The sequence below is a fragment of the Gallinula chloropus genome (assembly GCF_964237585.1).
Source record: "Gallinula chloropus genome assembly, chromosome: 4".
Lineage (NCBI taxonomy): Eukaryota > Metazoa > Chordata > Aves > Gruiformes > Rallidae > Gallinula > Gallinula chloropus.
In genome coordinates this window covers 84,905,407-84,917,412 of record NC_140088.1, presented here as the reverse complement: position 1 = coordinate 84,917,412, position 12,006 = coordinate 84,905,407, and positions in this window count along the sequence as shown.

Below are 12,006 nucleotides of genomic sequence, written 5' to 3'. Positions count from 1 at the left end.
TCAGAAGAGTGGCAGTGTGCTAAGGAAACTCCTGGCAGCCAGAGGAAGGGATGCCATGAAGTTGCAGCTTCAGGAAGTTAAAAAAAGCATCGACTGAAGTTAATGGAAATTCTGCCTGCATGAGAGACACAGGTGGAAAGGAAAATCGGCTTATTTTAATCAAAGCAAGAGGAAAAAAGCCTCATTTAAATCAGTGCAAGTGATTGCAGGCTTAATTCTTTCCCCTTATTAGACTCTTCAATCCTAACCCTACAGTCCTAGGAGATCTCTTTATGTTGGAGACGCAGGAATTTGATTTGTATGTGCTCTGAGCCCTCAGAGTGATGGGGAGATGCTGTCCGTCCTCTCGGTGGGGTGGCTTTTGTGCTGCATCTTCTGGAAAAGGCGATGATACTGAAACCCTCCCTCCCTGCAAATTGTGATCACAGAATCCCAGACTGGTCTGGGTTGGAAGGGACCCCAAGGATCAGAGAGCTCCAACCCCCCTGCCACAGGCAGGGACACCAACCTCCAGGCCTGGAGCTACACAAGGCTGCCCAGGGCCCCATCCAACCTGGTCTTGAACACCCCCAGGGATGGGGCATCCACCCCCTCTCTGGGCAGCCTGTTCCAGCCCCTCACCACTCTCTCTGTAAAAAACTTCCCCCAAATATCCCATCTAACCCTTCCCTCCTTTAGCTTTAATCCACTCCCCCCTGTCCTGCCATTATCTACCCTTTTAAAAAGTTAAATGGTCCATCTGTCCTCCACCTCTCTTTGTAGGGGAGGTGGATGGGTGGGGAGAACGTGTCCCCTCCATGAGTGCTCTCAGATCCATGGATCTGAGGTGCTAAATAATTGCCAGGGATGGAAGGAGGAGGAGGAAGGGAGAGCTTTGCTCCTGTTCTGGATGGGAAGGGTCTAGAGGAAGCATGGAGAGGTAGAACTGTTCATCTCTGGGCTGAGAACAGTTTTTAAATCCTCACTGCTGTTTAGCAAACAGCTAACCTCCCCTACAGCAGCTAATGACAGCTTTCCTGCTGCCCTGTGGTGATGATAGAGGAAAAAACCCACAACAGAAGGCTGAAGTGTCCCTTGATCTCTACAGAGCCCAATGTCAGAAAATGGCATGTGGAGGAGACAATGCAGAGGCCACCAAACTGCTCCTCTTGGGAAAGCTGTTTTTGCTAGAGCCAAGGGCATGTTGGTGCAAGGGAAATTTCAAACAGCTTTTCACCTCCCCTCATTCCCTTTCAACACAGCTTGGTTTTGCTGCTGTTCCATTTCAGTTTTTGTCAGATTGGCTTAACACTTGCTCTTGGCTGTGAGGCACCTTGGAGGTATAAATGTACCAGTGTTGCTGGAGTGAAGCTCCAGAAGTGTCTTTAAAGACACCAGTGTTGATGCTCCAAAGTTTGAAAAAACCCATGTGGCCGTTGATAAACAGCACCCATTAGCTCAGGAAGGAAGTTTAAACCCAAGGTGATGCTGAGCAGAGTGCTTGGGCACAGATGAGCTTCTGGGGTGAATGTGTGGAGATGAGTGTACAAAATCTATTCTGGAGCTTGGAGCTCGCTCTGCTCTTGCTCCACATCACCCTGCTGCTGGACAGGTCTTGCTGAAAGGCACAGGAAAAGGCTCCTTTTCACCTCCTTGCCTTTCTGGACACCCATGTCTCCATCAGGTTTGAAAGCAAATCAGGAGCTCTTCAAGGAGGGTGCTCTGCCTTGCCTGGTTCTGGGAGATGCCTTGAAGCAAAGGAAGCAGTGGGCAATGACAGCTCTGTGGGGTCAGTAGGTTTATGGGGGAAAATAAAAGTCAATCAGGAAACGTTGGAGCACCTCTGCTCTGCAGACAGGCTGAGAGAGATGAGCTGGTTCAGCCTGGAGAAGAGAAGGCTGTGGGGAGACCTCAGAGCCCCTTCCAGTCCCTTGAGGGGCTTCAGGAAAGCTGGAGAGGGGCTGGTGACAAGGGCAGGGAGGGATAGGACAAGGGGAATGGCCTTCAGCTGAAGGAGAAGATCTTTGAGGTCGTTTCCCACCCAAACCAGTCCATGATTCTATGGTTGTGAGGTTTTTTTTTCTAAATAATTATCAAAATTCCTCTGTTGAGGAAAAAAAACAAACCCCCTTAGTTTTCCCCACTCCTGCAATTTTTATCTGCTCTAGAAGTGAGGGAAGGGAAAGGATACCAGGTAGATGCTGGTTCAGAGAGCCCTGATGGAAACCCCTGATTTACCTTGAGTTTAATGGGTTTTGGCCAAATCCCTAACGAGAGAGAAACAGAAACGCATCCCTTTTCTCCCCATCTCCCTTTTCTCATCACAGAGAGGTTTTAACCAGCCAATTCGAAATGAATAAGTGGAGGAGAGACCCCATTTCATCCTGGCAGTCCTTCTGGAAATGAGGCCAACTCATTAGGCAGAGATCTCCTCATCTCTCAGCAGAACAGCCTGTTCTCCCTGCCCCGCGCACGGCGTGGTGGCTTTCTGCTCTCCCACCATCCTCAGAGGGTTAGTGCTTGGAGGGAGACAACCTTGGAAAGCTGCAGCTCAGCCCCTGCCACAGTTATTACATAGTTGTGTTAGCCAAATAAATTAAAAAAAAAAAGGCCAGCTTTTCCCAACATCTTTGTTTTTCAGCCCTCCCATCCCATCCATCTTCTTCCCCATCCCAGGAAACATCCAACCCAGGGGGATCCAGCCAAAAAGAAATGGAGATATCCTGGTGTGTTTTTGCAGTTATCTTGTTTAGGGAGGTTTTTTGGTTTGTTTTTGGGTTTGTTTTTTTTTTATTATTTTTAAGGATCTGCATTTCAACAGAAATTTCAGCAAAAATAACCCTGAGAAGTGGATCTGAGAGCAGATTCATGTCTCCAGCCAGGCAAATATCACCAAGCTGTTTCACCTTCACTCTCAGCCCTGTCCCATGGGTTGAGTTCTGTGCTCACCTTGCAGGGGCACTGCTGTACCGTGTCCTGGTGCCATCAGCGGTACCCAGCCGAAGAGGACTGGGAAGGTTGGGTTTGGAGACTTTCCCAGAGACGGATTTTGCTGCCATCCTGTGGTCGTTCACCTTTTGAAGTCACTGGGCTGGGCTGAAGGCAGCTGTTTGAAGAACTCCATCTTGCAGCAGGTCTTGCAGTGTCTCCCCCGTGGTGGCAGGAGCTGGACAAGCCCCGACTGACCAAGCACAGAGCAGTGAAAGACAAAGGGTGAGGGAAGGTGGTTGCCCCTCCTCATCCCTAAAGCACAAGGCCAGGATGTATAGGGGCAGATTCTGACAAGGTGCTTAATTGCCATTAGGCATGAGGATGCCCGTGGGACCCTATTGTCATCTACTGGTGCCTACAGACCTTTATCAATCTGCTCCCAGATTTTTAAAGGACACAGGTAGGAAATCTGGGTGGTGTAAGAGAAGGGGTTTATCTCAGTCTGACAGCTGTTGCTTGCTTCAAGTCAGTCTCAGGTCTCTGTGCCTCAGTTTCCCCATATGCAAAATGGAAATGGTCAAGGGTGGCAGGATGCTGTGAGAGCTCGGGTGGTCCCAGCTGGTTAGCACACCCCCCACCCCTGGTTAATGCTTGGTCTGTGCTGGCCACACTGGCTGTTTTCCTGCCAGAGTCCTTCATGGAGCCTGCCTGCAGCTAGCCAGTGCCTTAGGCTCTGTGGTTGTGGCCTCCACTTTCCTCCTGCTCCCTTGGGGCTGCTGGTGGTCCCTGTTTTCTATTTCCTGCCTTCTCAGAGAGGCTTCATGTGAAATCCAGGTCTGTCCTATGCAGCGTCCCTGCAGCAGCTTGTCCTCCTTCTGAACCCTGGGTAAGCCCAAGGTCCTCCTTGCTCCTCAGACTCACTTGGAGGTCCCCGACTGTCCTGACTCCCTATCTGTATTTTCCTTCCCCTACATATTCCTTGGGGATGGGGCATCCTTCTGAGTGGGATCAGGCAGTCACTGTGTGGTGCTTAGACCATATCTTGCATGTCCCAGTGTTCACCATGGCCTTGCACTCACCAGCCAAGCCCAGGGCAGAGCATGAGAGAGTGCTGGAGCATCTTTAAAGGCACTAAAGTTATTTCTGCACCTTTGCTGATGAGCCATCCCCTTCAGGGTCCTATTGTTGATGAAGTTGGGAGATCTCTGTTCATCCGTGTTTCTCCACTGTGTAGCACTGAACAAGTCACTTGACCTGTTCCAAGTTTTCCTTTGCCTGTAGAGAGAGGACAAACATCCATTCTCCTGCCCTGGTGTCACCCATTGCTTTAATGCAACACATCTTTGATGTGAACCGGGCTGGACTTTCACCTACCCAACACAGTCTGGATCAGAGAGAAGCAGAAAAAATCAGCAGGACCTGAAGAAGAGCAACCACTGCCACCTCCTGGCTCATGGGGTCACTTAAACAGATCCTTGATTTTGGTTTAGGTCCCATGGCCAGACCCCCCAGCATGTGCTAGAAGCTCTGACACCAAACAGCCTGGTATGAAATGCATCAAGTGGGGTGTTTCTGTGTTATCTGGGTCTGTGCACAGCTGTTGTGTCTGTCAGCAAACCACCTAGGACCTGTTCTTTGACCTCAAGTCTAACTGACCTTCATATGTTTTCAACCTAAACCCAGGTCAAACCTTAATAGAATCACAGAATCCCAGAGTGGTTTGGGTGGGAAGGACCCTGCCATGGACAGGGATACCCTCCACAAGCCCAGGGTGCCCAAAGCCCCATCCAGCCTGGCCTTGAACCCTGCCAGGGATCCAGGGGCAGCCACAGCTGCTCTGGGCAGCCTGTGCCAGGGCCTCCCCACAGTCCCAGGGAGGGATTTCTTCCAAAAATCTAATCTAAATCTCCCCTCATTTAGTTTAAACCCATTACCCCTTGTCCTGTCACCACACCCCCTGACACTGCTGGGAAGCTGGTTCTCTGTTCCCAGCACTGGTGCTTGAAGTGCCTGGGCAATCGTTTTCCAGTCGGTGCTTGAGTTACTGGTGTGGATGTAGTGTGTCAGCTCAGAGACTCCACAAAAAGCAACACCTCCTGGGTACAGCACCCTGTTTCAGCACTGAGGATAATTCTGTATTCCCATCTGCTTTATTTTAAGCAGCTCCAGGGCTGGAAGGAGCCACCTTAAGAGGATACAGCCAGCACCATCCTGCTCCATCCGCCCACGGGCTGACAGATGAAATCTCGTTTGCTTGTGCCAGAAGTCTTGCTCACTTGTTTGGCATTATCTGGAGCTTTGTTAGGCCTTGTTAAAAAAAACCCCACAAATCAGCAAACCCAAACTTTGTTACTTTTGAAATTTTCCTTATTAAATAGAAACAGAATCAGGGAAGGAGAAAGTGCAGATGGCCTCAGAGAGCAGAAAAACAAGCAGTGATCTGGTCCTGCTGAGGACACGTGGAAGGACAGCTCTGGAAGAGCTACAGGAGGAACCTTGGGCCATGCCACACACCTCATCTTGGTTACTCACCTGTCCCCACAGCCTGTCTCTGGGGCTTGCAATTCCACCTCCATTCCCAACTGCAATTTTCAAATTCTTTCCAAAATTTGCTGTCAGCTTCCAAGTTCTCTAATCTTGCACATCTTCTCCCACCCACACTGGACACCAAAACTAGGATATCAGAGTGAATGATGTCCTTCTCCATTCAAACTCAAAAGAAAGAAGAAGTCCTGGTAAGAGCTCAGCAGACATATTTTCCCACAGCACATCTTCTATGCTGGTATTCACATCTTCCTTCACCTCACTTGTTTTACTTTCTTCCCCCCTCCTCCCTCTGTTTTTTTTTCTTGGGACTTGCTTTGCATCCTGATCCAGACAATAAATCAGGTGGACCAGATTTCATTACTTGGAAGGCCACCAGTTTCCAGACAGATGACAAGTACTAGCTACTCAGAACCTTGCTGTATGCTGCAGAGCTAATTTTAACAGTTGCCAAAAAAGCTTCAGCCCAGAGAAGCCAAAAGAAGATGGACCAAGTTCCTGTAGCTCATGGAGACCAGGCTGGTACCCTGTCCTCTGGGACCTGTGAGGTCACCTATGTGGTGGAGTGCACGTGTCTCAAAGCACAGCCAACATCCCCTTGGTCTTTGCAAGCCTGCTTAAAAGGAGAGATCCCAAGTGAGTAAAGAAAAGGTAAGGGTGGACCTCAGCTGTGTCAACAACTGCTAAAGAAGGGTTACAGAGAAGAGGGAGCTGGACTCCATGCAGAGGTGCACAGGGAAGAACAGGAGATGACAAGCAATTCCAGTGAGATGCAAGGGAAAAGTTTTCACTGTGAGAGTGATCAGACCAAGGAAAAGGGGATGAGAGAGGCTGTGGATTCTCCATCCTTGGGGATATTCAAAACTCTGCTGGACACGGCCAAAAAATGGCCCATCTTTGATCAGAAAGTTGGAGACCTCCAAAGCCTGCTTCCTACCTCTGTTATGTTCTGATATGTGCAGCAGATGAAGCCATGTTTCCCTGCAGTCGTGTCAGAGGACCTGATCTCCTCCAGCTCTTCAGTGCCCTTCTCCTCCCTAAACCCTCCAGGGATGGAAGATCCTCTCAGCCTGCTGCTGTAGCTGAGTGGCGCCAGGCAGCTCATCCAGGCACATCCTCAACCTGATCTCCCTGCAGCCCACCAAGCACTTTGGTAACATGAAAAGGTTAGAAGAATTAACTCACCATGTCCATTTAATGCCTCCCAGCAGCACTGCTGTGCAGGTGAGCACGACAGGGGCTTCTCAAGCGCATCGGTGCTCTCCCCAGGTTATTCACGTCAAAGAGCTTACAGGGTAAGACATGTCTCAGCAGGGAGTTTGCCCACCCAAATCTAAACCTGGGTGACCTTCTTGGGGATGTGGGATGATTTGATGGCAGGGCTGGGAACAGGATCCAGGCATCCTGATTTCCAGAGAGCTGAAATGCCACCTGGCATTGTCCAGTTCTGTTTGACATCTTTATCAATGACCTGGATGAAAGGATTGAATGCTCCCTCAGTAAGCTTGCAGATGACACTAAACTAGGAGGAAGTGTTGATCTGCCTGAGGGTAGGGAGGCTCTTCAGAGGGATCTGAACAGACTGGACAAATGGGCTGAGACCAATGGGATGAAGTTTAACAGGGCCAAGTGCAGAGTGCTGCACATGGGACAGAACAACCCCATGCAACACTACAGGCTGGGGGAGACTGGCTGGAGAGCTGTCAGGCAGAGAAGGACCTGGGGCTGTTGGGTGACTGCAGGCTGAATATGAGCCAGCAGTGTGACCAGGTGGCCAGGAAAGCCAATGACATCCTGGCTTGTGTCAGAAATAGTGTAGCCAATAGGTCTGGGGAGGTGATTGTGCCCCTGTACTGGGCACTGGTGAGGCTGCACCTCGAGTGCTGGGTCCAGTTCTGGGCTCCTCACCCTAAAAAGGACATTGAGGTCCTGGAGCGAGGCCAGAGAAGGGCAACCAGGCTGGGGAAGGGGCTGGAGGGCAAATCCTATGAGAAGCAGCTGAGGGAGCTGGGGGTGTTCAGCCTGGAGAAGAGGAGGCTGAGGGGAGACCTTATCACCACCTACAACTACCTGAAGGGAGGTTGTAGAGAGGTGGGTGATGGTCTCTTCAGCCAGGGGACAGGAGATGGGACAAGGGGAAATGGCAAGAAGCTGGGCCAGGGCAGGGGCAGATTAGATATTAGAGACAAATCTTTTACTGAAAGAGTTGTCAGGGCCTGGAACAGGCTGCCCAGGGAGGGGCTGAGTCACCTTCCCTGGGTGTGTTTAAAAAAGGGTAGATGAGGTACTTAGGGATGTGGTTTAGCTTAGGATGGGAATGGTTGGACTTGATGATCTTAAAGGTCTTTTCCAACCTGGTGATTCTGTGACGTGCAGTAGGGTAGACAGTGAACCTAGATCAAGGTCAGTTTTAAGCCTGTATAGCTGCCTGTGGTTCACAAGCATCTCTAAATCACCCTTTTTCACTAAAGGGAAAGAGAAGTCCACAAATAAAAAAATCAAATTTTCCCTTTTTCACCCCTCCCCAAAAGCCTCACTGAAATAATAAAGAAGAACCTACACAAAATTTAGGAGATGGAGCTGTGTTTGTCTCCAGTGTGGCTGGTAATATATTAGAACAAATAGCTTGGAGCACCTGGGAGAGTTACACTTTTATCACCAGGGATAAAAAAGAAAGGACAAAAGCAGCCTTGGGATAGACTTAAGCATGGAGCATCTTGTTTTGTCTTCACAGCCCATTTAAATGTTATTACATGGAGTCAAATAAATTGCCCAACAATCAGGACATTCCTTCTATTGACCTCTAGGGACTGAAGACAATAAAAGCTCCAGCACTTAAATCAGGCTGTAATGAGAAGATTCATGTCTTTGGGAAGACTTGCTGACTGCAGCTTGGACCACTCTCTGCCATAAGCTCTGGTTTAAGGGCTTGGCTTTGAGGGTGCTGCTCCTCTCAGTCTGGCTTTCCCTTGGTGGGCCATGACAGGGCCAAATGTGCTCCAAGCACCTTCTTGCTCTTGGCTGGAGCCATCCCAACAGGTGATGCTTGAAACTGGCCATGCTGGTGGCTGAAGGGACTTCTTTCCTTTTTGAAAAGGCTGGAAGAAGCTTCCAGAAAGTGGCTTTGATTCGTTCTGGGTTTGTTTGTTTGTTGGGGTTCTTTTGACAATTTTTGAGAACCAAGACAAGGAGATGAGAGCAAAGATAAGCAACCTGTGTGCTGAGTGGTTGGTGGCTTCAAGGAGAGACTGGTCCTGCACACAGTCTGCATGGGGTCGAAGCCAGCTCTCTGCCTGGGTGCTCCTAAGCACTGCCATGACTCTGGCATATAACATCTGGGCTCATCACACAGGTGACTGGAGGAGGGCAGGCTCCCCAAGCCAAGGACTGGGAACGATGGTTTTTGCCATACTGGGGTGCTCAGGTCTGGAAATGACCCACGGGTATGTGATGGGTACAAGTTCATTTGTACATTGGTAGGTTTTTATAGAAATATCTTGGAGGAAATGAATTAAATCTCTATTTCCAAGTCTCAGTCTCTATTCTTGTATCAGCTCCACAAAGGTTTTGTTGCCTTACCACCTTATGGTTCAAGCTGGCATGCTGTGATGAGTGTGGGTGAATAAATCCTTTCAGGGAGGGGAATTTCTCTCCAGCCAAACCATTGGTTTAGAGGTTCAGGACAGAAGCATCATCTCTGAGAGGTTGATAGCAGTGTGAGGAGTCGGGGGGCTGGGGGGGGGGGGGAAATAATGCAAAAAGGTATAAAATACTAAGGAAAAACCCCAGAGAATTGGAAGGTGACAGCCCAGCAGCATTGAGGATGAGTTTCCAGGAGCTCAGGCCACCACCTGACTGATGCCAGCAGAGCCAGCAGGGCCTGGTGTGTCTCATCAGGGATGGTGAGTTTGGAATGCTGCAGCCTGCACTGGGTAAGAGCCAACAGATAGGTGCCTTGAAGGTTTGAGCTGTGCATATGCTCCCTGCAATATCTCTTTGTGCAGGATTAAAAAAAAACCCACAAAACCTTATATTTTTATCCTCCCTGTGCCATTGGTCCTGGAGATGAGGCACAGACCCCACGGATCTGACCAGCTGAGCTCAGTTAGGGCTCTGAGGCTTTCAAAACTCTCCTGAAGTTGTGTCCTCATCCCAAAACAGCCCATAAACTTGTGTTGCATGTTAGGAAACATGCAACAATTATATATATATGTGTATATATATATATATATATATATATGTACACAGAGATAAGGAGGGGTTCCTCTTTGCCGATAAAACTGTATTTTGAATGCAGCCCAGGCTGTTGTGCTGTGCCTGCCACACCTGGGGTGGGCACACCCCCTCTGCAGGCAAATCCTGATGTCCCAGGCACAGAATCACAGAATGGTTTGGGTGGGAAGGGCCTCCAAGGACTCCCCTGCCATGGCCAGGGACACCCTCTGCTAGCCCAGGGTGCCCAAAGCCCCATCCAGCCTGGCCTTGAGCCCTGCCAGGGATCCAGGGGCAGCCACAGCTGCTCTGGGCAGCCTGTGCCAGGGCCTCACCACCCTCCCCAGGAAGGATTTCTGTCCCATACCTCCTCTCCATCTACCCTCCTGCAGCTGAAGGTCATTCCCCTTGTCCTGTCCCTCCCTGCCCTTGTCACCAGCCCCTCTCCAGCTTTCCTGGAGTCCCTCAAGGGACTGGAAGGGGCTCTGAGGTTTCTCCAGAGCCTTCTTCAGGCTGAGCCACCCTAACTCTCTCAGCCTGTCTCCAGAGCAGAGGTGCTCCAGTCCTCAGATCACTTCTGTGGTCTCCTCAGTATTTGCTCCAACAGCTCCACGTCCTTGTCCTGAGGACCCATGATCTGAAGGCAGCACTGCAGGGGGGTTTCACCAGAGCAGAGCAGAGGGGCAGAAACTCTTTCCTTGACCTGCTGGTCACAGCTCTTCTGTGTCTCTTCCAAATTTTCTTCTCCAAGACACTTCCCTTTCATTGATAGCTTTTCTTCCTGATTTTTATTTTGTTTTTTCCCACCAAGGCTTCACAACCACCTCCACTGGAGATATTCCTCTCAGCAGGACAAGGCAACCTTGTGTAGCTCCAGGCCTGGAGGTTGGTGTCCCTGCCTGTGGCAGGAGGGTTGGAGCTCTGTAATCCTTGGGGTCCCTTCCAACCCAGACCAGTCTATGATTCTGTGATTCTATGAAGGTTCTGAGCAACCAGCTCTAAGTTTCAAGGTGACCCTGCTTTGAACAAAGGTGGACATCAGATACCCATCCCTTCCAACCTCATTTCTTCAATGGTTTGTGAAGACAACCTTGAGGGGTTTGGAAGTGGTAAGATGACCACCGAGTGAAGGATACAAAGGGGAACAAGCACACAGGCTTGCACATAAATCCCTTTGAATTTCTCCAAAATTAGCCAGAAGTTCTGATTTGATTTGATTTGGGTTTTTTTTTCCCTCCCTTTACAGCCTCGATTCGCAGAACTGAACTAAAACCCGTGGAACTGTTAATTGAAAAGTAAGTGTCAACAGCAGCTCAGCGCAATTAAAAGCAATCTCTTCTTGCCATCCCAAGTAATATTTTCCCTCCTGGCTAAATTTTAAGTGAAGCTCAAAGTGGCTGCTTGTCATTGCTTTAATGGGATCCCAGCTATTGTGTGGGAAAACTTCCTTTCACTCAGAGGCCGAGGAGCTTTTAATTTATCAGCGCTGAAAGCAGAGCGTGGCTTGATGGTATCATCTGGCTCTTAGCATTTGCTTTTATCTTCTGGGCTGCGTGGGCAAGGAGTGAGGTGTGCTGAAAGCCACACCAAGATGAGTATCTAAAATTCAGAGCTGGATGGGGCAGGGATTGGTGTTTCTCTCTCCATGCCTCTCCTGGATGGCCATCCTCCCCTCTCCAGGTCGGTGCTCAGCCTGGCTGTGGTATTTATCCAGGATGTTTGAACCAAGAAGTGATAATCCAGGGGCAGGAGGTCCCCAGGTGCCTACAAGCCTTGGTAAAATTTGGGTTTGGGGTTGGCTGATGCTGCTGTCTGCTGCCTAACCAGCATGGGTGGACTGCCCAAGGGCGTGAGTGGAGGCTTCCCAAAGGAGGAGAGCCGAGGAAGAAGAGGTGCTAAGGGGGTGGTGAGAGATGTAAAAGGGGAGCTGGGTCTGTGGGCACAGGGAAGGCTGCCATCAAGCTTGGTGACATTGACTGGGGAAGGAAGGCTTCTTGCAGGACAAAGAACTTGGAGCAGTTTGTTGCAGTCCAGGACAGAGACCACACAACTGAGTGATGGAGGAGCAGGGCAGAGGATTGGGATGGCGCTTAGGTGGAGGTGGGTAGTGAGGCTGAGAGGGAGCCATGTGGGCTGAAAGGGAATTGTCTGATGGAGTTGGTGGCCAAAATGTTGGCAGTCCCACTTTGGTGGCAAAGGAGGGCATCAGCATGTCCAGGCTGGAACACTAAGGGCAGCGTCTGTGACTGGCACAGCTGGGAGTAGCTGCGGAGCAGGAGTATGTCCTCAGAGCCAGGGAGAAGAGCAGAGTCTGTAATTAATCTGTTCTCACAGCCTCCA